This window comes from Rattus norvegicus, chromosome 8, assembly GCF_021556685.1.
Source record: "Rattus norvegicus strain SHRSP/BbbUtx chromosome 8, alternate assembly SHRSP_T2T, whole genome shotgun sequence".
NCBI lineage: Eukaryota > Metazoa > Chordata > Mammalia > Rodentia > Muridae > Rattus > Rattus norvegicus.
The window spans coordinates 117,625,491-117,652,919 of NC_141541.1; the positions used below are offsets into that span (position 1 = coordinate 117,625,491).

The following is a 27,429-nucleotide window of genomic DNA, read 5'->3' on the forward strand; positions in this document are numbered from 1 at the left end:
TCCCCCCTGTTACCCGGAGAAGCTTCCCCAGCTGTCCAGTCCGACTCTGCTCACAGGTCTCCCCTTTGTCTTCTCAGATTTCAGTCAGCACTTCAGGCTATGACTGCTGCCATAGCTACACTGTGGCCACCAGATGGTGATGGTGTCATCTGGTTAGTTCTCTCAGAGCTGTCTTGCAACTCCCAGAAAGGCAGCTGACATGAAGCCTGGGCCTTTGCTGTAGCTCAAGATGATTTGGTTGTTATTCCCCAGCCCCTTATGGGGTATTCGAATGACACAATGGTGGGATCCACCTCAGTCTTCTCCTGTTTAATCAACTTAGTATTTCTAGTTTATGAGTGGTGGTGTTTTGCATGCATGCATGTCTGTGATGGTGTCAGATTCCCTGGAGCTGGAGTCAGACAGTGTGAGCGGCCATGGAGGAGTTGGGAATTGAATCTCAGTCCTCTGTAAGAGCAGCCTGTGTGTTCCTAACCACTGAGAGCTATCCAGTACTACTTCAGCCTTTTTGATGTCTAATTCCACAAACTACCTGGGAAGCTAAGACAGATAGAATTTGGAATTTGGGGCAAGAATTTATTTGAGATATATAGATGCTGCTTTCTTTAAAGCATTTGCCTTTCTTTCTTTCTTAGAATAAAATATATTCTTAAAAAGAGAATCACTAGTCCAGATAAGTTGGAAATGCCCACATTAAACAACTTACTTGGGGTTTGGTCTGTCTCCAAGGCCTCTTAGAGAGCCACTATGTGTTGGTTTGGTTTCATGCTGATGCTGACTGCCCACGTTTTATGAATGGGAACACCCAGGCTCCATTAGTTCTTGAGTTCCTCGTTACTCATTAACAAACGGTGTGAGTGGGAGTAGGGCCTTTGCTCTTCAGTTCCAAGTCCCAGACTCTCTCTCGCCTTCAAGTCGCCTTCCACAGAACTCCGCTAGCGAGCTTGCTTCCTGCCTGACTGGAACGATATGGGACGGGACTCTAGGGAGTCACTGATGGATGGCTTTGCAGCTGGTTACTGGGACAGAGCCCTGTGTCAGAGTGACTCAGCTTCAGCCTGGGGACTTGTGCAGCCTGGGTCAAATTGAGAGACCCTTACTCAAAGAATACGATGGAGAAAGGTTTTGAATCTGTTTTTTTTCTTGTTTGCTAAAATACTTGCACAATGAATGTTTTGTCACAGAACATACAACAGTGCAGTCTGGAGGACAGGTCAAAAAATTAGGGTGGGGAAGGTATGCTGGGGATTGGGGCAAGTACCATTTACCGCGCATGCGTAGTGCGTGCGTGCGTGCGTGCGTGCGTGTGTGTATGTATATGTATGTGTCTGGCCTCGAACACACAAAGGTCCGTCTGCCTCCAGAGTGCAGGGAGGAAAGGGGAAGGTATGTACCATCAAGTTCAGCTTGGGTTTCAGTTTTTTGTTTTTTGGGTTTTTTTTTTTTTTTTTTTTTTTTTTTTTTAATTTACAATGACCGTCTCTGGGCAACGGCAGCCAGGAATTCCCATGGGGCTTAATTTTCTAACTCGTGGCTGGAAGACCTTGCTTTCCTTTCTTCTCCTTCCTGCTGGGTCATCATAGGAGAGTTCTGAATCCAGAAAGAGGCTGGACACTTGATCCCAAGTTTGACATGGGAGAGAAATGATCTGGGCAAAGCCTACCTCCTGGCTACTCATGCCCCCTGAATGTCATGTCTATTTCCAGACCCAACTGGTCATGCCCCAGCATTCTGTTGTCCTGAGTCCCAGTCCTGGCTAGGTTTATGCCGTCATTCAGCTGAAGTCCATGATCTGCCCTCTTGATCTTGGGACACACCCTGCTTCTCCCCTGCTATATACCCCATACCTACCCTGGCCAGAGGGTAAAAAGGGTAATGCTGGTGGAAACCAAGTCGCGTCACCTGCCTGGCATTTGTCAATGCCCAAACAACTGGGTGTGCAGGAAGCAGAATGACAAGCCTTAACAGCCAAGCTACATACCTAGCGTGGTAGGGAAGCTGGTCAGGCTGGGTTGAAGTAGGGTGCGGTGTCTGGCGTGGAAGTTTCGTAGCCTGCCTAGACATCTGGTTGGCTCAGAAGGTCCAGATGTGCTGACAGGTGGTAGATAGCCCAAAACACAGGCTGCTGAATATCTCATGGCCCCAGGATTTGGTGAGCGTGGAGGGATGGGAACTTGAGGCTTATGACCCCTAATAGGCAGATAAATAAATAATGGGGTGACTAGAGAATTAAATGACGTATTTCGAGCCACTCCATTAAGTCCTCAAAAAATCTCAAGCGGTTGATCTGAGCCCAGCAGCCAGGGTAGAATCAGTGTCTGATTCAACTTTTATCTTCCACCTATCTGCAAAACAACAAGCAAAAAAATCAAGATAACTATAAAGAAATATTTCAGTGAGTCCTCCTCGTGGAGTCTTTCCATTTGCAAATAAACAAGCAGGCCCTGAGGAGAGGCTGTGATTCAGCACACCTGGCCAGCCCAGGCTGAGGCATGCAGTGACCGCCCGGCCTGCAGCCTGGTCTATATTCTGGTTTACCAAGCTGACTTTCCACTGGGCTTTCCTCCCTCCACCCTCTGCCACCCACCACCTAGTCATAGAAACCTGCTGAGACAGGACTAAGAACCACCTACTTTTACTTGATAGTTTTAAATATATTATACTGAGTAACACAATGCCGTCTCCCTTTCAGTTTTGCCTTGAGATGGTTATCACAGAGCCTACTTGGCCTCCACCTTACCTTGGATTTCTGGTCCTGTCTCTCCTTCCTGAGTGCCGGTATTGCAGGCGTTTACCACCACACCTGACTAGTGTAAGGTTCCAGGGATGGGACCCAGGATTTCCTGCATTCTAAGCCAGGGCTCTGCCAAGTGTCCTACATCTCCAGACCCGTGTTTTTGTTCGGTTTTCTGAATCAGGGTCTTACTATGTAGCCCAGTCCAGCCTGAAACTAACGGCGATCCTCCTGCCTTTGTTTTCTAAGCACTGGGATTGCAAGCACACACCACCACATCTCCAAGACCCTGGGAGGTAACAGGCAGAGCACAGAGCAAACTGATGTTCCTCCCAGACCATGGCCTCATTCCATCCCTCCTCCCTCCCTCCCCGAATCATCCAGATGTCTATTCTAGCAGGAGTTCTCTGAGGCTTAGTGACTGGGAAGAGCTCTAAAGAACTCGCCCGAAGGGGAAGTGGATGGAACCCTTTCTTTTCTAAATAACCTTGGTGAGCCAGAGACAAGGGGTTGATATTTCCTGCAGATGTTGGTGAAAGTCAGAGCACAGCTGGACACGGTGTTGCATGCCAGTAGCTCCATCAGCAGAGAGGCGGAAGCCAAAGGCTCATTGCCGCTCCGAGGCGATCCTGGCCTGTAGTGGGAGACTTCATCTCCCAGGAACGAAAGAAGGCTGAGAGAGTGCATGAAGCCTTGGGTTTGCCCCCAGTGCCGCTGAAGCCCACTGTGGTGGTGCATTCCTGAAATATCAGTACTAGGTGAGGCAAGAGGATCAGAAGTTCAAGGCAAGCCTCGGTTCTACAGAGAAATTGAGGCCAACCTGAGACACATGATGAGACCATGTCTCAAGATAAAAAGGGAGGGGTTGTTCTTAGGTGTCCTACAGCTAGGGTTTTTTTTTTTTTTTGTTGTTCATTAGGATTTTGTTTCCTTAAGTTCTCAAGTGGGAGAGATAACTCAGCGGTTAAGAGCACGGACTGCTCTTCCAGAGGTCCTGAGTTCAAATCCCAGCAACCACATCTGATGCCCTCTTCTGGTGTGTCTGAGGACAGCTGCAGTATACTCATACATATAAATCTTTAAAAAAAAAAAAGAAAGAAAATTCTCCAGGTAGTGGGGGCACATACCTTTGATCTCAGCACTCTGTCCCCTTCCGAAATAATAACGGTACAACTAATAGTATTTTTCTTGGAATGTGCCTGTATGTTTATATATCCACCGTGTGGTTCAGAGGTATTCAGTCTACTGGAACTAGAGTTACATGTAGTTCTAAACTGCCTGATGTGGGTGCTGGGAAATGAACCCGGGTCCTCTGGAAGAACAGTGCTCAGTCCTAACTGCTGAGCCATCTCTCCAGCCCATTGTTTTCTGTGTGTGTGTGTGTGTGTGTGTGTGTGTGTGTGTGTGTGTGTGTGTGTGTGCATAGCTGTGTACTTGGCCCTGATTGGGTTAATGAAAGGATATAAATGGGACAGACAGACAGACAGACAGACAGACAGACAGAAAAATGCCAGAAAGCTGGGCTCGGGTGGGCCATGCACTCTAATGGAGATGAGCCAGCAGCAGCCTGGAAAGTCAGTGCATTGATTTTATGAATCTGGATCCAGGAGGCAGATTCACTGAACAAGGAGGCAGGTTTGATTCATCTCAGTAAGAGGTCTCTGTAGGGAGTGGTCTCTGGTGTAAACATCTGGAGGAAGCTGTGGTTGAGACATCCACTCACTGTCAACACAGACCAGAGGGCTTTGCCATTGCCATGGATCTGGGGCACTGGAGTCCTTGACATGGCCTTGTTCATGTCAACAACACACTCACTCAGGACGTGTGTGTGTGTGTGTGTGTGTGTGTGTGTGTAGACAGAGACAGAGAGACAGAGAGGGGAAGCCTGAGTGAGCACATGGGTTCATGACATATATACGAAGGTCAGAGAAGGGTCAGCCTCTCCTGTTGGTCCTCACTTCTACCTCGAGCTTCCTGGCTCCACCTCCCAGCTTGACTCAGGTGTTCTGGGATTGCAGACACACAGAGCGACTTCTGGCTCTGTGCATTCTGGGGATCCAAACTCAGGTCCTTGTGCTTTTGGGGCCCATGCTCTATCTACAGAGCCATCTCCTCAGCCTGAAAAGCTTTGCTTTCCTTCAGTGCTGCCTGTGGAATCTAGGGCCTTGCTCGTGTTGGGCGAGTCCTGTGCCACCCAGCAGTGTTCTCATCCCAAATGCTGATCTCTCCCCCCTTTCAAAGCTTCCTCAGGCTCCCAAGCTGTTTAGTCTCTGCCCGAAGGTCACGGCAAGGTCTCCTCTTCCGTTTTGCCCTGCTGGCCGTTCCTGCCTCACTTCCTGTCTCCTTGTCCATCCTCTGGTCCAGCCAGATTTCCCAGCATTCCTCAGCCACTTGCTTGTTGACAGCTCTGTACCCTCGAACATGCTGTTCCCTTCATGGGACACACCTTTCCCTCTTGGCAGGGCAAACTTGCCAGACTTTTCTGCCCAGCTCAGTTCTCCTCCAGAGACACTCTGGGTGGCATCATGGACCCTAACCTTTGCCCTCTCAACAGATTAGCCATACAATTATTTACTTACTTAGTCTAACCAATCGCTTCTACTTTTTTTTTTTTTCCTTTTCTTTTTTTTCGGAGCTGGGGACCGAACTCAGGGCCTTGCGCTTGCTAGGCAAGCGCTCTACCACTGAGCTAAATCCCCAACTCCCGCTTCTACATTTTTTTTTTTTTTGGTTCTTTTTTTTTTTTCGGAGCTGGGGACCGAACCCAGGGCCTTGCGCTTCCTAGGTAAGCGCTCTACCACTGAGCCAAATCCCCAGCCCCCCGCTTCTACATTTTTAAATTAAGATCATTGAAGTATTTAGTTAGTTAGTTTGGAGACAAGGTTTTGGTATGCAGACTAGGCTGACCTCGAACCCAGGATTCCCTTGCCTTGGTCTCTTGCTAGGATTGCAGGTCGTATGACTTGCCATGTATACAATTATTATATATTCTTCTTTCTCTCCTGTCTGTCTGTCCATCTGTCCGTCTGTCTGTCCATCCATCTGTCTGTCTGTCTGTCTATCCATCTATCTATCCATCCATCCATCATCTCTCCATCTCTGTCTATCCATCTGTCTCTTCATCTCTGTCTTTCTCCCTCCCACCACTATCTTTCCTATCCAAGGGCTTCATCTAGTTTAGCCTGGCCTAGAGCTCCCTAGGTAGTGGAAGATGGCCTTGAACTCCTGTTCCTGCTGTATCCACCTCCCAAATGAGGAGACTACAGGTTGGTGCTGCCAGACCTGGTTTTCCCCATGCTTTGTACAAAATCTACCTCAGAGGAACAGTGGTTGGTAGAGAAGTTGTACACTTTCTCGGGTATCAGAGTTTGGGGGCAGCACTATCCCACAGAACCGGCAGCTCTGCTGGCCCTATTTGTTAGAATGCTCACCCTCAGGCTTGAGGACCCTCCCAAACTTGAAGTCTCCTACCCTACCCGACCACAGCCTGCCTCTGGGCACAGAGGCTCCTGGGTGCCTGGGAGTGGTTGGCTCGAAGTGAGTCCTGCCCACACACTCAGACAGGGCAGGGCCACAAACTCCATGCCTGTGCAGGGTGAGGCCATTGACCAGGGACAGCTCAATGTCTTCTCTTTATTAAAAGAAAACAATTGTAAGGGCAGGGAGAGTAGTGCATACCTTGCCTTTAACTGCAGTGCTCAGGATGCTGAGGCGGGTGGATTTCTGTGAATTCGAGGCCAGTCTGGTCTACAGAACGAGTTCCAGGACAGACAGGGCTTGTTACACAGAGAAACCCTGTCTTGAAAACCAAAAACCAAAACCAAAAAGAACCCCAGTCCCCTTTCCCCATACCCCATAAAACCCCAAACCGAACCAAAGCAAACTGATTTCTTTAGCTGGGTAATGGGGGTACATGCCTTATTCCCAGCGCTCAGGAGACAGAGGCAGGCAGCTCTCTGTGAGTTCGAGGCTAGCAGAGTCTGCAGCTAGACCCAGCTTCTGTCTTTTGTGAATGAGGATTTTTGCCTGTGTACTCTACCTGTACCCTCCAAGTGTTGGGGTTAAAGGCCTGTGCCACTGCATCCAGCTAAATACATTTTTTTTCAAAGTCTTACACTTATTTATTTATTTATTTATTTATCGAAGGGCATGCCACAGTGGAGGTCAGAGGACAGCTTATAGGAGTCAGCTCTCCTACCATATGGGGTCTCAAGAATCACTTGGGGGCAAGCGCCTTTACCCACTGAGCCGTCTTGTTGACCTTCCTGACCAGGAATTTGTCTGGGCAGCTTCACCCTTCAGAAGTCTCAGAACCTGGCTCTGAGTCCACTAAGGACAGGGACTGTCCTAGATGAGTTGCCTACTCTTGCCTTTATATTGGGATCAAGGCAACTGCTCCCCCTGCCCAAGCACACTTAGGGCTCCGCTTAGCTCCTGTGCTACAGTCACTCCTCCCATGGTCACTTCCTCCAGACAGAAGCTAAACTTTGTTTCCTGGCCTATTCACAGTTGGAGTTCTACCAATGTTCTTGACCCTCCCAGCTCTGCTACTGGCGACTCCGGTCCTTGATGGATTTCAGCACTGCCGAAGTACGTTTTCTGGGCTGACTCCTGGAATACAGACCTCTGCCTCACAGGACCCTGTGAGGAGAGGATTGCTTGCTTTTGAGTAAGCATCTCTAATGGAGTGCTTAGGGACAAGCTACAATGAGGAGAGGTGTTCAGTGTCCCCAGAGCCTCAATTATGGGGCCTCCCAGGGAGGGACCCGAGCTTACTCATTTATTAATTACCCTATTCTCTAGCAGGAGGCGTCCTGTAAAATGAACTGGATTCGGTGTCGTAGGGCCTGAGGCACTCTTTACTTGGTACTGTGAATGAATCACCACATCCGAGGACCCTGTTTTCTTCTTCCTGTCTTGAAGGATGTGGGGAGCCCAGCAAGGCCATGCTTATGAAAGCTTCAAGAAGGTGACACATCACACACATCTTCACTTCTGTTTTCTCCTGATGCATTTTCTAGGTTCTGGCAGACAACACTCGGAAGTTTCTGTTGTGGGCAAAGGAACAAATGAATGGGCAAAGAGAATGTGAAGCAGAGGGAAATGGTACCGGGCACACGGGACACTTGTAATCCTAGTGGCTGGGAAGGGGAGGCAATAGGATCAAGAATTCAAGGCTAGCCCTTGTCCACGTAGTAAATTTAAAGGGAAGCTAGCCAGAGCTACTTGGGACCCTATCTGAAAACCCAAACTACACACAAACAAAAAACCCCACCAGTGGAAATTGTTAAAAATAAAAATGAAGCTGGGGCTGGAGAGATAGCTCAGCGGTTAAGAGCACTGACTGCTCTTCCAGAGGTCCTGAGTTCAATTCCCAGCAACCACATGGTGGCTCACAACCATCTGTAAAGAGATCTGATGCCCTCTTCTGTACTCACATATATGAAATAAATAAGTAAATTTAAAAAGGGGGGGGGGGCTGGAGAGATGGCTCAGCGGTTAAGAGCACTGACTGCTCTTCCAGAGGTCCTGAGTTCAAGTCCCAACAACCACATGGTGGCTCACAACCATCTGTAATGGGATCCGATGCCTGGTGTGTCTGAAGACAGTGACAATGCATACATAAAATAAATACATCTTTAAAAAAAAAAAAAGAAAAATGAAGCTGAAAGGTGGTGGTGATACAGGCCTTTGATCCCAGCATTTGGGAGGGAGAGGCAGGAGGGTCTCTGAGTCTGAGGCCAGCCTGGTGTACAGAGTTCTGGGACAGCCAGGGCTACAGAGAGAAACTGTGTTTCCAGAATAAGCCTAAACAAGTAAGTAAGTGTGAATAGCATCTGTTCTTACCAGTTCACTACTGGTGGGCCCTCTGTCTGAAAACGCTATAATAAATGGAATTTTAGGACGAGTCGGTGGAGTAGAAGAGACTGCCCAGTGGCTAGGAGTACTTGCTGCTCTTGCAGAGGACTCGAGTTCAAGTCCCAGGTCCTGGTCCATAGCAAGTGGTTCACCTTTAACTCCAGCTCCGGGAGATTCAACGCCTCTGGGCTTCATGGGCACCTGCATTCACACAAGCACACACAGACATGATTAAAAAAAATAATACACATAATTTAAAATAATAAAATTTGACACACATAATTAAAAAATAACAATGTGCCACCTTGAGATTTTGAAGAAATAATAAGTAGGTTGGGGACCGTACTTCAGTGACAGGTCCTGTGCTCATCAGACGTGAGGCCCAAAGTTTGACACACAGCGAGACAAATAACTACTTAATCAGCCCGCGTGCCTTTAACTCTAGCACTCGGGAGGTAGAGGCCAGTGTTCCAAGCCAACCTGATCTACAGAGCAAGTTCCAGGACAGCCAAGGCTACACAGAGAAGCTTTTCTCAAGAACAGCGCCCCACAACACCCCCCAAAAAGTTGAGCATAGTGTTCTACATCATTAATCCCAGCACTCAGGAGCCAGAGGGAGGCCGATCTCTGAGCTCGAGGCTAGGTCTACATAATAAGTTCCAGGACAGCCAGATCTGTGTAGTCAAATCCCGTTTCAGAAAACAAAGCAAAGCAAAGCAACATGAAAATGGTCTGGTTGGGGATTTAGCTCAGTGGTAGAGCGCTTGCCTAGCAAGCGCAAGGCCCTGGGTTCGGTCCCCAGCTCCGGAAAAAAAAAAAAAAAAAAAAGAAAAGAAAATGGTCTGTCACTTTGGATGTGTTATCAACTAATGAGCGGCTGTTTCCCTCTGTCTTTACAGTAGCATGAAATGGTGGCACTTGTTCTGTGAATGAGAGACACTGAGATTCAAGATGCTAAGTAACTTGCCAAGAGCCGGCAGAAGTCTGCACACTCCCAATCTTTAATCTTCTGTGTCTGTTTTCTGAAAAGGTTTCTCTGTGTAGCCTTGGCTGTCCTGGAACTCACTCTGTAGACCAGGCTGGCCCTCCAACTCACAGAGATCCTCCTGCCTCTGCCTCTGTACTGCTGGGATTAAAGGCACACAATCTTTTCCATACCAAATATATGGGTATTGAGGTTTTGGTGCTGGGCCTTGAACCCAGGATCTTGAGCATGCTAAACATTCACTCTACCACTGAGCCAGGCTTCTGGTCCCGAAGAGATAATTTTGGATGACTTTAGCTGTTGTTGCTATAAGAACTGAAGCTTGCACTCTAGCATAGGGCCAGTGTCTGACCCTCTTATCAGGGAGCCAATGAAGAGTGGTTGTTTCCCTAGAACACCCTTTATCGTCACCCGACTGAAAAGCTTAATTGCAGTTTCAAGTAATTGGAAGGCAGCAGATTTTGGTGGCACTTGTGTGTAACCCCAGTATTGGGAAGTGAAGGCGAGGGGACTAAGAGTTTAAAGTTATTCTCAGCTATAGGTTGAGTTCCAGGCTAGGCTATGTTAAGATACTGTTTCGAGGCAAATAAGGCTGGCAAGGTGGCAAGTAAAGGTGTCTGCTGTCCAGGAACCACAGTGTGGCAGGAGAGAAGTGACTTCCAAAATTGCATGAGCATGCACATGCACAGGAAAGGTTTCTCTGTGTAGTCTTGGCTGTCCTGGAACTCACTCTGTAGATCAGGCTGGCCCTCCAACTCGCAGAGATCCTCCTGCCTCTGCCTCTGGACTGCTGAGATTAAAGGCATACAATCACACACACACACACACACACACACACACACACACACACACACACACACACATATACACACACACAAATAAAATATAATTTTTTCTTTTATTTATGAAGTCATTTGTTTGTTTGTTTAAAGATAGAGTCTCCGTGTTTACCCTGGAACTCATTATGTAGATAGGTAGATCAGGCTGGTCTCAAACTCACAGAGACCCTCCCTCCTGCCTCTACCTGTGAGTGCTAGGATTATGTGTATGCCCTTGTTGGGCCCATTAAAATATAATTAAAAAAAAAAAAAAAAAAAAAAAAAGGGCTGGGGATTTAGCTCAGTGGTAGAGCGCTTACCTAGGAAGCACAAGGCCCTGGGTTCGGTCCCCCAGCTCCGAAAAAAAGAACCAAAAAAAAACCAAAAAAAAAAAAACCCAAAGGCAATATTTCCTCCTCACCAGCTTAAGTCGAAGCACAGCATCTGGCTAACAGGAGCAGTGCTGAGGGAGGGCAGCCTGGGGGGGGTCTGCATTTGCTCTTACAGGCCGAGCTGCCGGGTGGGTCTTCCTGTTATCCCAATCAGAGCAGGCGCATTGGAGAACATCACTCCAAACTTACCTCAGGATTCGTAGGACATGGCTCACTGCAGTCTGCGTGGGACCATGACCCAGACCTTGATTAGGAGACCAGAACCTTCTCTATGAAGTAGCACAGGGTATGGTCATGGGAGAAGGCCACTGCGTTGAAGGACAGAGGTGGTCCTGGCTGGGAGCAAGGACATTTGTTTCCGTGGTTTCTTCGAGCCCTTACAGAGGAATGTGTTTGTATACAGACTCTCCTTAAGCGGCCCTGTCCTGTGTCCTTCCGCAACCCTGTGAAGAAGACCTCAAAGTAGAATAGAGGTCGTTCACACCTGTATCCCCAGCAGTCAGGAAACTGAGGCAGGAGGATCACAAGCCTGAGGCCAGTCTAACATGTTTTTTGAGAAAAAGAATATATTCTTCCAGATTCTGGATTATTATTTTATATATGTCCAATAATAAAATACAGGAGCTCTGTGAGTTTGAGGCCAGCCTGTTCTACACATCAAGTGTCAGGTTAGCTAGGGCCACATAGAGCGTGTCTAAAGGGCCTCCCCCAACACACACAAAAATCCAGTGAATGAACAAGAACACTCTCTCCCACAGCCCCAGGATGTGCCTGCAACCCAAGCAACAGAGGCCAGGTATGTGAGACACCAAGTCATCCCAGTCAGGGAAGCAAAGAACCAGTAGTGAGGCAGAGCGCTGTGGAAGAGAGCTGTGTTTCGGGTCCTGGATTTGTTGCTGGCCATGCTCGTAGACAGGATGCTATTTCTGGAGCAGAGAAACCTTGCCAACCTAGGGATGTTCAGAGGGATGAGAAGCTCATGTGGGTCAATCCTGTAGCCACTCGCATCCTGGCCACTTTGAGAAATTTCATCTAACTGAGAGGCAAAAAAATCTCTAATCAGAGATTTAAATCCCAGGCTTACACTTCCTCAGTGAGAATGGAGTGAGTGAAGAGCCGGCAGTTTCCAGGTTAGTTACTGATGGACAAGCCAGGGGTAGCCTAGGCCTTGAACCCCTGATCTACCTCGTTCCAAATGCCAGCATTGCCGGGCTTTCTCTCTAGCTCTATGGAATTCGCTTTAGAGAAACCGAGGTCAGTTTAGGAGCTGTGCAGTGATTTGTTTGTTTGTTTTCTTTGAGACAGAGTTCCACGTGGCCCAGGCTGTTCTTGAACTCATTCTCCAGCTGAAGAGGCCCTTGAACCCCCAATCTTCCTGCTTCCACATCGCTAATGTTTGGATTGCAGGTTAGTACCATCACATCCAGTTCAACCATAGGAGTTTTATTCATAAAGAACAAAAACCGGAAACACAAATGTCTGTCACTGGCCGGTGGATAAAACGGTCACGTTGGTGCCATGCTGTGGAGTAGCACACAATGGTAAAGAGAAATGCTTTCCTAGGCGTGCTCTGACGCAGGGGAACCTCAGAGGCACCATGATGAGAGGAGGAGGCTGGATACAAGCCTTTTAGGGAACGGGTTCAAGGGCTTCTCTGTGTAGCCTTGGGTGTCCTGGAACTCACTCTGTAGACCAAGCTGGTCTGGAACTCACAGAGATCCCCCTGTCTCTGCCTCCCGAGTGCTGGGATTAAAGGTGTGTGCCATCATTGCCCAGCTCACCAAAAAAATGTACATGTTTATTATTGTTTTAAATGCATGAGTGTTTTGCCTGCATATATGACTGTGTACCATTTACATGCTTGGTGCCCAAAGAGGCTAGAAGAGAGTGCTGGGTCCCCTGGACCTGGAATTACAGATGGTTGCGAAGGACCACGAGGGTGGCAAGCACTGAACCTGGGTCCTCTGCAAGAGCAACAAGTGCTCTTAACCACTGAGTCATCTCCAGCCCCGACACGAAACTCCATGTGATATGTGTGACTCTAGGTAGATGACATGTTTTAGAACTGGCAAATCTCAGAGGCAGGACACAGCAGGTGCTGCTGGAGTTTAGAACAGGCTCTGTGCTGGTTACAGGTGAGCTCAACGAAAGTCTGAGAGCATTGTGGGGTTATGGTTGTACACGTTTATAACTTTATTAAAACTCATCCCAGTTGGCACCTAGAGAGATTGTACAATGGTTAAGAACACCGACTGCTCTTCCAAAAGGCCCAGGTTCAAATCCCAGCATCCACATGGTGGATGTTACCATCTGTAACTCCAGTTTCAAGAGAATCAATATCCTTTTCTGGCCTCTGAAGGCACATGTAGTTGCAGACATAAATGTAGGCAAAACATCTATGTATAGAAAATAAATAAGAATATGTGAAGTCCTTCCACATAACCCATATATCACAGGGCCCCGTTGAGCACCCATGTTGGGAGTAGATGGCACATTAGACAGCCTTTCCACTTCCTGTCTACAGTGAAGGCTCAGGACAGTCCATATTCCTAACCCAGTGGTCAGGATAGTCCACATTCCTAACCCAGTGGTCAGGCCAGGCAGTGGTGGCACACACTTTTAATCCTAGTACTTGGGAGGCAGAAGCAAGCACATATCTGAATAGAGGCCAGCCTGGTTTATAGTGAAGTTCCAGGACAGCCAGAGTGATATAGAAAAAACCCTGTCTCAAAAAACAAACAAACAGGGTTGGGGATTTAGCTCAGTGGTAGAGCGCTTGCCTAGGAAGCGCAAGGCCCTGGGTTCGGTCCCCAGCTCCCAAAAAAAGAACCAAAAAAACCCCAAAACAAACAAACAAACAAACAAACAAACAAGCCCAACACAGTGGTCTCTAAGTGCAGAGCCTGGACCAGTACTTAAGCGTTCATTAGAAATAAAAACTTCAGGCTGGAGAGTTGGCTCAGTGGTTAAGATAACTTGTTGCTTTTGCAGAGGATCTGAGTTCACTTCCCAGCATCCACATGGTTGGTGGCTAACAACCATCTGTAACTCCAGTTCCAGAGGATCTGTCACTCTCTCCAAAAGAAGGAATAGAGTAAAGAGCACCTACTGACAGGATGACTTGCCATCCTCATAGGGGCACTTGCTCGTTTTACTGGCACATTTTATAGACAAGGAAACAGAGGTTCTGAGAGGTCAACAGGCTCTCCAGCTAAGAGACAAAGATTGGAGCCTGGTGTGGTGACCTATGACTGCATACACGGCTGAGGAGTAGGAGTTCAAGCCCAATGTAGTCTACATAGTAAGTTCAAGAACAGCCTGAGCTATATGAGACTGTGCCTCAAACAAAGAAACAGTCTTTCAAAACAACAGCAAATGCTCTGTATTCTGCTGACTCGTACCTGTAATCCTAGCATTTGAGACACCAAGCTAAAGCCTAGATGTTTGAGGCCAGCCTCGGAGCTGCAAAGTGACAAAAGGCCAAAAACTAAAAAGAGGGTTACAAAGGGGCCAAGATGGATTCTCCACATTTCTTTGAAGCATGCATGCTTTACTACCCCCATGCAAGCCACATCCTCAATACCGGACGGAGGCACAGGGAGGGCCAGGAGAATTACAGTAAATACTGCTCCTTCAGGTTTTATCTGGGAAAAAAGTGTGGGCATAAAGAATAAACAGGCACAGCACCCTCACCATAGCTCAGTGTTTTCCTCAAGGCTCAGGCTCAGCTCTTTGTTTAAGGTTATGTTGTTTACTCCCAAGGGACGGAGGAGTGGGGGAAATTAGAAGTAGCACTTGGACAGAAGCCCAAGAGGTTTCGACTCAGTTCCTAGGGAGCCTGATTGGGGACACACAGAGCTCAGGACTCAGGGATACTGGCCAGGGATAAGGAAGGCCTCTGGGGACCCAGGAGGGCGGGACTGTGGTTTCCAGATGCATGATGACATAATGTCTGCCTGGCCTGCAGACGCCAGTTCTGCTAGAGTGGCTCTTCTAAGTAGCAGGGCCCTAGGTCTTGCCCTGGGTTTGCCCTGATGCTCAGAGGGCAGGTTTTCTCCCTCACAAAGCTGCTTGGGAAATTGAACCCATCAGCTTGGGATTTCCTGCTTAAACCCGAGGCTGCCCAAAATCCTGTCTGCTCCAGGCAACGTCACCTTCATCAGTCAGCACAGGTGGTTTGCCTGGTCTTCTGTTCTCCATAGACTGCTGGTTCTGCCTTTGTCGTGTATTTGTTTTATTGTTTGTTTGTTTTACATGTATTTTTTACTGTGTGTGTGTATGTGGCAAGAACCTTAACATGCTGAGCTATTCTGATAGGGTGTGTGTGTGTGCATGCATGAGCACAGGTGCCAGAGGTCAGAGAACAACCTACCAGAGTTGGTTCTGTCTATCACCAATAAGGTGATAGCAAATTCAAGAGACCAGCAAGCGGTTTTTAATACAGATTCTGCAGAGCGTAGAAAAGAAGTGAGAACAGTTGGTGTGCTCATTTGACTGGCACAAGACTGGTTTTCAAAGTCCTCCCTTTATGAGGAAGTCCCATCCTCTCTTGCTATAGGCCAAGACTCACTGCCTTCTCAACTCCCCCATCCTATTGGTTCAGGACAGAGTCTGAGCCAATGAATCATTTGGGGCTTAAGATCGCACACTTTTCTTATCCTGGGTTCAGTCTTGTAGCATCCTGCCTGTAGTCTCCTGTCCATCAGACCTCTGCTGAACTCTAAGCACACAAGAGGGCCAAGAGGTAGCTTAGTGGTTAAGTCAGTTCCGGCTCTTACAAGAGGCCCAGAGTTATATCCCTAATCCCTACATCAGGCAGTTCACAACTCCCTGTAACTTCAGTTCCAGGAAATCTAACAGCCCTCTGACTTACCCTTGTCCGCATGCACACACACACACACACACACACACACACACACACACACACACAAAGTAAATAAATAATAATTAAAATCAAGGAAAATGGCTTTAAAAGAAAGGAAAGGAAGAAAATAGACCTTTACAATCTATTTTTACATCTCCTTCTAACACATGGCTAAGAGAATTGAACTCGGGTTGTTGAGCTAGGTGGCAAGTCCCTTTACTTGCAAAGTTATCTCACCAGCTGGGCACTGTTGATCGTCACCCTTGATCCATCAAGTGAAGACCTTCCAGGCAAGAAGAAGGGACATGCTCTGGCTAAGGACAAGGCTGTAACCAGAACCATGAGCCTGGCCACAGTGCTATTTAATAAGAAGTGTCTTTCATGCACTGTCTTACAGAAGACTTACATGTGCTTTTCTCCCTCCACCAGTGAGAGAGAAGGGTTATGACCTCTTCTTTTATACACGAGCAACTGGGACTTTAACCAGCTTGCTCAAAGTCACCCACTAGGAAGTCACAAAGCCAGGGCTCATGGCCAAATGCTCTGCTCCAAACTGCTTGATTCATGCTGTGCTCCAGACCAAGTCAACAATACCTCAGTGCCCTGAAGCCCAGAGAGGGGCTCAGTGCAGTCCAGGAAAGTGCATGCTCTTGGGTAGTGCCTGAGAGCAAACAATGAATCTTTGTCTAATTCTTCCTCTTCTTCTCTTCCTCCTGCTTCCTTTTCTCCTCCTCCTCTTCTTTCCCCTTCCTCTTTCCCCTTCTCTTCTTCCTCTTTATTCTCCTCTTCTTTAGTTTGTTTGTATTGAAACAGGGTCTCTTTTTTCTGGCCTCAAACTCCCTGTGTATCAGAAGATGACATTGAACTCCTGAGCCTCCTGCCCCAGCTCCCACCTGGATTGCTCTTTAGATGAGCAGAGTCCTCTCTAATGACTTTGTGTCCCAAATTTAACCTAGGAAAAAACTGCTGTGACCTGAGGTCTGTGGACAATCTAGACTTTATCTTCCATTTCTGAGCACTTCTCTGTCCCCTTACTCTCTTAGGTCTCTTTATAACAACAGACTCCATAACTGACACATGGTGGCAAACCTTTGACTCTGACACTGGGTAGGCAGAGGCAGGCAGTGCTAGGCCAGCCTGGTCTACAAAGTGCATTCCAGGACAGCTATGGCTACACACAGAGGAAACCCTGCCTGGAAAACCCAACCCAAACTAAACTAAACAAGCCTCTCGCTGCAGGCATGGGAGCCCCATGTGATCCCAGTATTCTAGAGATATAGGCAGACCTCTCACTCTCTCAAAAACAAATGGACAGATAAACCCCACAACACACTATTTCACACCTGTTCTCCCTTCTATAGGACTTGTATATAACTGGGGCTGGTTGAGAGCACTGACTGCTCTTCCAGAGGTCCTGAGTTCAAATCCCAGCAACCACATGGTGGCTCACAACCATCTGTAATGGGATCTGGTCCCTTCTTCTGGTAAGTCTGAAGACAGTGTACATATATATAATGAATTAATTAATTAAAAATAAATGAATAAATAAATTGTCCACAGCAATGACAAGGATGATCTTGGTTCCACTTAACAAGGGCACATGCAATTCTGGTGCCTTTCACATGTTTCCTACAGGCTTCAGAGTCCATCTTCGAGGAATCCTGGAGTGAGACTCAAGTACAGGTTAACTCTGGACCACACGGCATCCCCACCCCCACACTGTTGGTTGGGTTGGGTTTGTTCTGTTATGTATGGGAATGTTGTATTTGGATGTATGTGTGCCACACGCATGCCTGCTGCTGAAGGAGGTCAGAAGCGGGTGTCAAGTTCCCCGAGACTGGAGTCTGTAGAGATGTTTGTTAACTGCCATGTTGATGCTGACCTGGGTCCTCTGAGCCATCTCGTCAACCGGATCTATTTATTTATTTTTATTTACTTATTTATTTGAAATAGGGTTAAAAAGGGAAAAAGAAGGGTTGGGGATTTAGCTCAGTGGTAGAGCACTTGCCTAGCAAACGCAAGGCCCTGGGTTCAGTCCCCAGTTCCGGAAAAAAGAACCAAAAAAAAAAGGAAAAAGAAAGAAATGTCATAAGAATTAAATAATAGGACTGGAGAGTTGGCTCAGCTGTTGAGAGCACTGACTGCTCTCCCAGAGGTCCTGAGTTCAAATCCCAGCAACCACATGGTGGCTCAAGGCCATCTGCAATTGGATCCCATGCCCATTTCTGGTGTGTCTGAAGATATTGACAGTGTACCAACATATATAAAATAAATAAATAATTCTTAAAAAATGTTATTATGTAGATCTAGCTGGCCTACAGTTCCCTATGTAGATCAGGATGAATGTACATGTATGTATACACATGTATTTATTTGTGTGTATGTGTGTGTGTGTGTGTGTGTGTGTGTGTGTGTGTGCATTTGAGCCTGAGAGTATGTGCATATGTATGTGTAGATGCAGGAGCCTGTGCACACTCAGGAGCTAGAAGAAGGTGTTAGAGCTCTTGAAACCAGAGTGTCTCAGTCAGGGTTTCTACTCCTGCACAAACATCACCATTTGCACCAAGAAGCAAATTGGAGAGGAAAGGGTTTATTCAGCTTACACTTCCACATTGCTGTTCATCACCAAAGGAAGTCAGGACTGGAACTCACACAGGGCAGGAACCTGGAGGCAGGAGCTGATGCAGAGGCCATGGAGGGACGTTACTAACTAGCTTGCTTCCCCTGGCTTGCTCAGTTTGCTTTCTTATAGAACCCAAGACTACCAGCCCAGGGATGGGGATGGCACCACCCACAATGGGCTGGGCCCTTCCCCCTTGATCACTAATTGAGAAAATGCCTTACAGCTGGATCTCATGGAGGCATTTCCTCAAAGGGAGGCTCTTTTCTCTGTGATAACTCCAGCTTGTGTCAAGTTGACACATAAGCCCAGTACAGAGTTGCAGGTGTTTGTGGGGAATGCAAGGCTTGTTCTGAATGCTGGAACCTCAACTCCAGTCCTCATGGTAATGAAGTCAGCTCTCTCCGTCCACCATGTGGGTCCCAGGAAGTCAATTCAAGTTGTCAAGCTTGAGGGCAAACACCTTTACCCCGAGAGCCATCTCAACTGCCTCAGCTATACGTCTTTAATGAAGAATGCTGAACACACACACCTATGGGTCTCAGGCGTGAGCCAGGCAGGTATAAAGTTTGACTGCATGGTGCCAAGTTCTCTGCGACAGGAGCTTGCTGCGCAAACCAGTTAAACAAGCCCCTGGGCACTATTTTTCTCACCTGGGTGACCTGGGGAGCCAAACGAGGCTGTTCATCTCTGCAGGCTGAGTCCAGGACCTGAGTGCTGAGTGTCTGGCATTTCCCACTGATATCAGTGTTCATCTCTGGCTGGCTTCTAAAGTGACGTGTGCCTGGGAAAATGCCCAGAGGTGGCTTTAACCCAGCTGGCTTGGGCAGAGAGGGGAGTGGCCTATCTCGATGCAGGAGTGTCTAGCAGTAGTGGCCACCATTCTTCATGAATCTTCATTCAGTTCTAGCCTACTTGTGGCAGTCTGCTTAGGCCGGACAAGGAGTGCTCAGGCCTCCTACAGGAGCTGGTTGCTGGGGGAGGGGAAGTCCTCTGTTGACAACACTTTGGTGAAGCAGCACCCCCACCCAAGCTCTCTACAAGTAACCTCAATTAAACTCAATAGGTCACAGTTAAAACAAAACCCAAAGGTGTGAGGAGGATTTGCAATGAAAAAAAAAAATAAACAAAGCAAGATGACCTGGGTGTGGTGGAGCGTGCACCAAAACCAGGATCTCTGGCAGCCACAAAGGACAAAGTGTCTGACAGAGCCTGGCTTCAGGAATGGGTTAAAGATTCTGCAGGTATTACTCTAAGGACAAAAACAAACTTAGAGAGTGATTGGAGTCGCTCACTACCTTAGAGAGGCTGAGACAGAAGGATTGAAATAGGGGGCCAGTCTGGGCTGGATAGCAAGACCCTGTCTCAAAACATCAGACCACCCCGTGATGGCGCACACCTTGAGATCCAGTATTCCAAAGGCAGAGGCAGGCAGATCACTGAGTCCGGCGATGCCTACACTTCCAGGCTAGTGAGGGCTATACAGTGAGACCCTGTCTTAAAACAAAGGAAACCCCAACCAAACAAAGAGAAAACCAAACCAAACAACAACAAAACCAATGAAACAAATCCCAAAACACCCATCAGCCAAGTACGGTGTTGAGAGGTAGAAGGGAGAGAGCGACAGTTCCCAGGCCAGCCAGGGCTAGACAGCAAGCCACTTTTGAAAAGCTGGAAAAACAAACAAACAAACAAACAAACAAATAAATGTCTTGAGGAACTGAGGCTGTAGCTCAGTGAAGTACTTGAAAAAGCTGAATTTGGTCTCAGCATCTTGAAAACAGCAAAACCGAAGGCCAACAAATAAAAGCCAGGGCCGGTGGGATGAGTCAGTGGACAAAGGGTGCTTGCAACCAAAGATGATAACCAGAGTTCGGGTCCTGGGAACTGCACTGTGGGATAGCTAGAACCGACTCCTGCAAATTCCTCTGCCTTCGCAGCAGGCGTGCCACGGCATACAGAGCCTCCCACACAGCCACATGAATAGGTGCATTTTTTTTTAAAGATTTATTTATTTATTATATGTGAGTACACTGTAGCTATCTTCAGACACACCAGAGGAGGGCATCAGATTCCATTACAGATGGTTGTGAGCCACCATGTGGTTGCTGGGATTTGAACTCAGGACCTCTGGAAGAGCAGTCCGTGCTCTTAACCGCTGAGCCATCTCTCCAACCCGAATAGGTGCATTTTAAAAAACCCAAACCACCAGGCAATGGTGGCACACACTCCCTCCCCCTGTCCCCCAACACTCCCAGAAAGGGTTTCTCTGTGTAGCTCTGGCTGTCCTGGAATTCTCTCTGTAGACTAGGCTGGCCTTGAACTCAGAGATCGGCCTGCCTCTGCCTCCCGAGGAGTAAATGGGGCAAAGGCGCCAAACAGAATGAAGTGGATTTTTCGTTGAGACAGGAAGAACTTGTTCTGTCCAACGTGAGTCTTCCCTGTGTGTGGTGAGTAGCAGGCATGTGACTGCTGAACTCCTCATGTTTGGTAACGATATAATCCCTATGCAGTAAAAGGCAATATATATCTGTGTGTAGATAAACAGACCCGGGAAGCTCTACTAACACTATGTAACTGCATTGGTTTTAAATGTTATCTAATCAAGGAAGGTCAGTGTTCCAGGAAACTCTCCCTTGTTCCTCCGCCGTAGGGAATATATGCTGTCCTACACTTTGTGCTCCTGGATTGCTCTGCTTGTCTTGAATGCTGTGTGAGTCAAGCAACTCATGTTTAGAAACCCTGTGTATTTGCTTTCCCACACAACTTAAGCCCCCCCACTTTTGGTTTGTTTTTTTTTTCTTTCCTTGTCTTGTTTTGTTTATGTTTTTGTTTTTCAATACAGGGTTTTTCTCTATAGCCCTGGCTGTTCTGAAACTATTTAAACCAGGTTAGCCTGGAACTCAGATCTGCCTGCGTCTGCCCCTGAGATTTTAGGTGTGTGACATCACTGCCCCAGGCTTGCCCTTCCTTCCTTCCTTTCTTAAAAAAAAATATTTAAAAGAGCCCAGTCGGGGGCTGGAGAGATGGCTCAGCGGTTAAGGGCACCGACTGCTCTTCCAGAGGTCCTGAGTTCAATTCCCAGCAACCACATGGTGGCTCACAACCATCTGTAAAGAGACCTGATGCCCTCTTCTGGTGTATCTGAAGACAGCTACAGTGTACTTATATATAATAAATGAATAAAAAAAAAAAAAAAAAAAAAAGAGCCCAGTCTAGCCTCAAACTCACTATGTAGTCAAGGATGACCTAGGATTTTTAGTCCTCCTGCCGCCACCTCCTGAGCGCTGAGATTACTGGTGTAATCAAATCTAGGAGGGTGGTGGAGGTTGGGGATTTAGCTCAGTGGTAGAGCGCTTGCCTAGGAAGGGCAAGGCCCTTGGGGATTTAGCTCAGTGGTAGAGCGCTTGCCTAGGAAGGGCAAGGCCCTGGGTTCAGTCCCCAGCTCCAGAAAAGAAGAAAAGAAAAGAAAAAAAAAAATCTAGGAGCCAGGCATGCTAAGTAAGAACTCACTGACAACTAAGTTACATCCCCAGTCCACGAGTCTTTTAAAATATTTGTACTAATTTCTCTTAAGTATATACAAAGAAGAATCTTCTCTTTTTCTTTTTTCTTTTTTCCGGAGCTGGGGACCGAACCCAGGGCCTTGCACTTGCTAGGCAAGCGCTCTACCACTGAGCTAAATCCCCAACCCCACAAAGAAGAATCTTATATGGTTGATATTATCAGATTCTAAGATGGTCAGGGCATCACACACCTGTAATTATGACACTTGGAAAGTAGCAGGAGGGAATGTAGCCTCAGCTACAGTAAGCGCAGCACACAGGAAGAGAAAGAGGAAGAAAAGAGAAAAGTCCGGGTGGCGCAGATGCAAGACTTGAATCCCAGCACTCAGGAGACAAAGGTAGGAGGATCTCTGAGTTTGAGGCCAGCCAGGGTTACACGAAGAAATCCTGTATTGAGAGAGAGAGAGAGAGAGAGAGAGAGAGAGAGAGAGAGAGAGAGGAAGGACAAAGGAGAAAGAGAAGATAGCTCAGTGGGAAGACACAATTTCTGCCAAGCCTGATAGTCTGCAGCATTTGATCCCAAGACTCGCAAGATGGACAGAGCGGACCAACTCTTGCCAGTTGTCCTTTAGCCTCTACACAAGTCATGGCATATATGCCCCCCCACATAAAATAAATTATTGTAATAAATATTTTAAAGAGAAAGACAGAACAGCACAACAAAGACCACAAAGGCACAAAAAAGGAAGGAATCAATCATGTGTTGTCTGGGGCTGTAAGATTTGAAGGCTTGACCAAGTCTGGGGGAATCCCCTTTCCAGGAGGTCCCTCACGACTTCCTCCTCACAGGGACTCCTCCACACAGCTGGGGAAGGATCCTTATGACACAAAGACTGACTTCCCCAAGAGTGAGCCCACAGAAAGAGAATGAAACCAGAAGGATGCTGTAATTCTTTTTTTTTTTTTTAAGATTTATTTATTATGTATATGTCTGCCTGAAGGCCAGAAGAGGGCATTGGATCTCATTACAGATGGTTGTGAGCCACCATGTGGTTGCTGGGAATTGAACTCAGGACCTCTGGAAGAGCAGTCAGTGCTCTTAATCTCTGAGCCACCTCTCCAGCCCCTGTAATTCTTTTTATGGACAAACATCCAAAGTTGTCCACCTTCACTTTTGTCATAGGCTACATATCCATTCAACGGTGGGAAAAACTGCTCTCTCCCTGCTTAGAGGGCAGAACTTGACAAAGAATTTGTAGATTTTTTTTTAATGTATATGGGCATTTTGCCTGGGGTCCTCTGAGACCAGGAGAGGGCATCAGATCCCCTGGAACTAGAGTTACACATGGTTGTAAACTGCCATGCAGGTGCTGGGAATTGAACTTAGTATCTCTGGATGAGCAGCCAGTGCCCTTAATCACTGAGCCATCTTTCCACTCCTGGGGGCTGATTTCAAAATGCACAGTTCTCCCAACTAGACGGAATGAAAAGGTGAGGAGCTGATGTTGCAAAGTAAAACACTGTTTCTATGTGGAGCCTGACAGAAAGAGATTCTGCCACACAGACTAGGACAGAATGCCAGATGGTGACCTGGGAAAGGCAGGCAGAGAAAAAGCTTGGTGGCACATGCCTGTAGACCCAACACTTGGAAAGCATGGCAGGAGGATATCACGTTTGGGGCCAGCCTGGGCTACATAGAACCCTGCCTCAACAAACAAACAAACAAATAAACAAAAAACAAAAAACCAACCACCACAAAAAATCAGAACTGGAGAAATGGCTCACTGTATAAGAGTGCTTGCTGTTCTTATGAGGACATGAGTTCAATTCCCAGTACCCATGCCAGGGAGCTATCAACTTTCCATAACTTCAGCTCCAGGGAATCTGATGCCTTTTAGCCTCTACGGGCACCCAAACATGCGTAATGTCTTAGAAAGAAATAATGGATAATCTTAGTCCTCACACAAGGGAACACATGAACAAAACCCAAACACCTGAGTCAGGCAATTGTTTTTTGGAAAAAGATGCACCAAGACTCAAACCAGGCTAGTAAGCACAGTAAGGTCAAATGTTCCCTGTCTTCTGTATCCTGGAAAGTAGACCGCATCTCATCCCATTGGTGAGAGGCTCTCTTCAGAGTCTCAGAGACTGACTAAGCTTCACAAAGGGGAAGGTTGGGGAATGTGAGTCATAGCTGGGATAGCTACCTTTGATTTAGGAAAAGAAGGTTTCTTATACAAGCACATACATGCAAGTAAAAATTAAATAAAATAACTATTTAAAATTCACAAATTCTGGGGGACCTGACACCCTCTTCTGACCTCCAAGGGCACCAGGCATGCACATTACCATGTAGGCAAAACATTTCGGCATATAAAATGAAGTAAATAAAAATTTAAAAGGAGGATGGGTGTGGTGGCGCGTGCCTTTCGTTCCTGTACTCTGGAGACACAGGCAAATGGATATCTGTGAGTTCCAGGCTAGCCTGGTCTGCAAAGAGAGTCCAGGACAGCTGGGGCTCCATTACACAGAGAAACCAATTAATTAATTAATTAAATTTAAGCTGGGTGTTGTTATTGTTGCATGCCTTTAATCCCAGCATTTGGGAGGCAGAGACAGGCAGATATCTGGGTTCAAGGCCATCTAGTCTACATGAGTTCCATGTCATCTGGAGAAAACCTGCCTCAAAAACAAAACAACAACAAAAACAACCTACCAAACAAACAAACAAACAAAAAAACAAGAACAAAAACTGTAGTAGAAAGTAATAAAATCAGGCTTGAGAAAACACTGTTACTGAGTTTCTTGGCTCTAACTGCGTGACCTTGGAGAAGTTGAATAACCTCTCTGAGCTCCTGGTTTCTTTTTTTTTTTGGTTATTCCCCCCCCCCCCCCCCCCCAGCTGGGGACCGAACCCAGGGCCTTGCGCTTCCTAGGCAAGCGCTGTACCACTGAGCTAAATCCCCAACCCCGAGCTCCTGGTTTCTTATCTGTCAGAGGAGGAATAAATACTACCTTTTGGTGCAGATGAAAGGTACTGATGTGTGTGTAAAACTTTTGAGTTCTCCTTTGAGCTCAAGAGTTCAGATAATGGGACCTTTCTGTCCTCCCTTTCTACATAAGAGCTTGTGGGAGGACCAGAATGGAGATGTTGCAGCTTCTGGATAAAGGAGGGCCGAGACTATTCTCCCATCTTTTCAGAAAAGTTCTTTGGGGAGGCAGAGAGCAGAGAGATGGCTCAGCAGGTAAAGGTGTTTGCTGCTAAGCACAACAACCTGAATTCAATCCCTGGGAGACCCCCTAAACACACACACACACACACACACACACACACACACACACACACACCATAAATAAGTACAAGCTTTTTGGAAAGTGGAAGGTAGGTTACGTGACAGGAACCAAATCCCCCAGACCATGTACTTTCCAAGTTCAAGTTCTTTGTGGGGGCCCTGACCTCCCTCTTTTGACACCGAGTCTCACCAACCCTTTGTTTCAGACTCCCAAGTACTAGAGTTGTGGCTGTGAGTCACAAAATCTGGCTAGTCCAAGTTCTTGTTCATAGACATAACCTGGGGAGGGACAGGTATCATCCCTTTCACTCACTCATCCCCCTGGGGCTCAGAACCTGTGACCTTTCATGCCCTTGCCAGGGACTATAGCTGGACACACAGTGGTGCTTGATGGGAGAGGGAGGGAGGAAGAGGTGTGGTGATCCATGCTTGTAACCCAGTACCTGGGAGTCAAAACATTCATGGGCTTCAAGGCCAGCTTGGGATACATAGCAGATTCAGATACTTTGTTTCTTTTTCTTTCCTTTTTTTTTTTTCTTTCTTTTTTTCTCCTCCCACCCCCACCTCTCCCTGGAGACTTTGTTTCAAAACCTGGAATTCAGGTACTGGAGAAGCAGGTCAGCTGGTGGACCACTTGCCTGGCCTGCAGCACTGCCCCCAGACCCCAGCACTTCCCAAAAACAGACATGGTGGCACACACCTGTAACCCCAGTAACCCATGGTGACTCACGACCATCCATAAACTCTAGTGCCACAGGATTCAACCCTCTTTTCTGGCCTTCATAGATGCTAGGCAAACATGAGGAACACAGACACACAGGCAGAAAAACATTCATCACGTAAAATAATAACTTTGAATTGTTTTGGTTTTCTTTGAGGCAGGGTCTCACTATGTGGCTCTGGCTGTCTTGGAATTTACTACGTAAACCAGCTGACCTCAGACTCACAGAGACACACCTGCCTTTGCTTCCCAAGTGCTGGAATTCAAGGGGTGTGCCGCTGTACTCAGCTTTAATTTTTCTATTTTATTTTATTTCATTTTATTTTATGTGCACTGTTTTGCTTGCATGTATGTCTATGTGTGTCTGTGTGAGAGTGTCAGATCCCCAGGAACTGGAGTTACAGACAGTTGTAAGCTGCCAGGTGGGCTCTGGAAATTGAACCTGGGTCCTCTGGGAGAGTAGCCAGTGCTGGTAACCACTGAGCCATCTCTCCAGTCCCTGTCCATCCCATCCCCCCACCCCACCCCCGCCTTCACATTTAGTTATTTTATTTTATTTATTTTTTTTTTGGTTCTTTTTTTTCGGAGCTGGGGACCGAACCCAGGGCCTTGCGCTTCCTAGGTAAGCGCTCTACCACTGAGCTAAATCCCCAGCTCCCAGTTATTTTATTTTTTATTATTTTTAATTTAAGAAAGAAGTTGGGATGAAGCCTAGAGAATGGTCAGGCCAACAATTTCAATTTACTCCTGAGAATCTTGGGCTGCATCTACAGAAGTTGGGGGGGAAGCTGGGTGCAGTTAGGGAAAGTAGTAAGAACAGGCATGGAAAACAGGCTTCTAGGCTCCTTGAGGGGTTCTTTGGAGGCTGAAGGCCAGAGGGACAATCCAAGGCCAGCCTAGAGCTACACAAGGGAACAGGGTGTGTTGGGAGAGGGCCAGAGATTAGAACACAAAGACTTATCTTGCCGATTTGCCTCTGGGAAGATCACACTGAATGATTCAGTGTTACAGTGTACTTGTTCTAGAACCAGAGCTGGGAGTGGTTGGGCACACTGTGAGCCCAGCTTCTAGGAGGCTGGAGCATGAGGGTTTTCTGAGCCCAGGAGTTCTGAGCCCAGGAGTTCATAGTCACTTGGACAATATAGAGAGACTATCTCAATTAAAACAAAATTACTGGGGCGTGGTGATGAATGCCTTAAATTCTGACAGAGGCAGGTGGATCCCTGAGAGTTTACTGTTGGCCTGGTGAACATGGTGAATTTCAGGACAGCTAGGACTATTTATGGAGACCGTGCCTCAAACAAACAGACGAACAAAATCTATCTGGCTCACTGTCCTCTTGATGTTTTCTTTTTTTTTCTTTTCTTCTTTTTTTTTTTCTTTTCTTTTTTTCTGAGCTGGGGACCGAACCCAGGGCCTTGCGCTTGCTAGGCAAGCGCTCTACCACTGAGCTAAATCCCCAACCCCTCCTCCTGATGTTTTCTAGTCTTTTCTTTCTCTCTCTCTTTTTCCTTTGTGTGTACATATATACACATATATACATGTGGTGTGTGTGTGTGTGTGTGTGTGTGTGTGTGTGTGTGTGTTTATGTACTGGCTTCACCTCTCCAGTACTAGAATTATATACCACCAAACTC

General features: G+C 47.1%; 1 long non-coding RNA gene across 1 annotated transcript; it reads left to right on the top strand.

Moving 5' to 3' along the window:
* Positions 1-1,292: 1,292 nt before the first annotated feature.
* Positions 1,293-8,398, top strand: LOC148004357 (uncharacterized). The gene is made up of 3 exons (XR_015628069.1): positions 1,293-1,386; positions 7,244-7,324; positions 7,541-8,398. It is a non-coding gene; the product is annotated as an uncharacterized LOC148004357 (long non-coding RNA).
* Positions 8,399-27,429: the final 19,031 nt, after the last annotated feature.